This window comes from Microcaecilia unicolor, chromosome 2, assembly GCF_901765095.1.
Source record: "Microcaecilia unicolor chromosome 2, aMicUni1.1, whole genome shotgun sequence".
Classification (NCBI taxonomy): domain Eukaryota; kingdom Metazoa; phylum Chordata; class Amphibia; order Gymnophiona; family Siphonopidae; genus Microcaecilia; species Microcaecilia unicolor.
In genome coordinates this window covers 448003551-448004388 of record NC_044032.1, presented here as the reverse complement: position 1 = coordinate 448004388, position 838 = coordinate 448003551, and the positions used below count along the sequence as shown (strand labels likewise).

Genomic DNA, 838 nt, shown 5'->3' with positions numbered 1-838 from the left:
ACCCCTGGGGAACCCCACTATCTACCCTTCTCCACTGAGAATACTGACCATTTAACACTACTTTATGGGGGTCTTTTACTAAAGCTTAGCTTGAGTTATCTGCAGAAAGGCCCATTTTATTCCTATGGGCCAGTGGCGTAGCCAGAAAGCAATTTTTGGGTGGGCCAACAAGTCAGATGGGTGGGCACCAGGGTTGCCAACTTTTTTGAAATTGAAAAACTTGCCACCTGATACCCCACCCCATGCGCCAGCTCTACCCCACTCCCAATACTTCAATAAGGGTAGCAGTGCAGGCTTCAGGGGGAAGTACAAGAGATTGCACTCTTCCGCCTCCATTGAGGCTTGGGTCCCTAACACACATACTTAGCCTGTATAGCAAGACCAAACACTTTTCAACATATCTTTCCAGTTACACGCTATAGAAATGATCCTAGAAAGTATAGTCTAGTATGAAAGGCAAATAAATTCTGCATCCACAGAACCCCCTGTCCCTCCCCCAAAGGGTACAGAGCAGAGTTAGGACATTTCCCCATAAAACTCACCGTAATCTCAACAGCCGCCATATAGTAAATTAAACAATCTTTAAAACAAAATGTCACTCATAACCTAATGCAAATCTACAATGCCAGCACTAACTTCCAAAAGAAGGATCCTATCTATGAAAAAGGCATTGCCCTACATATTACAGTGGGGCCATAAAATATCAATACATCTATTAGGAAAACTAAACAAACCAAACTTACTACAGAAGGCTACATAGAAAATTCATGCTAACAGAATACCTCGATCACACACACGGAATAAAAATGCCAAATATAGAATAATTGACTAAATGTAT

General features: G+C 41.9%; 1 non-coding gene across 1 annotated transcript; it reads right to left on the bottom strand.

The window, feature by feature from the left end:
• Window positions 1–232: 232 nt before the first annotated feature.
• Window positions 233–447, bottom strand: LOC115463893. The gene has a single exon (XR_003941157.1). It is a non-coding gene; the product is annotated as a small nucleolar RNA U3 (small nucleolar RNA).
• Between the last annotated feature and the right edge of the window lie 391 nt (window positions 448–838).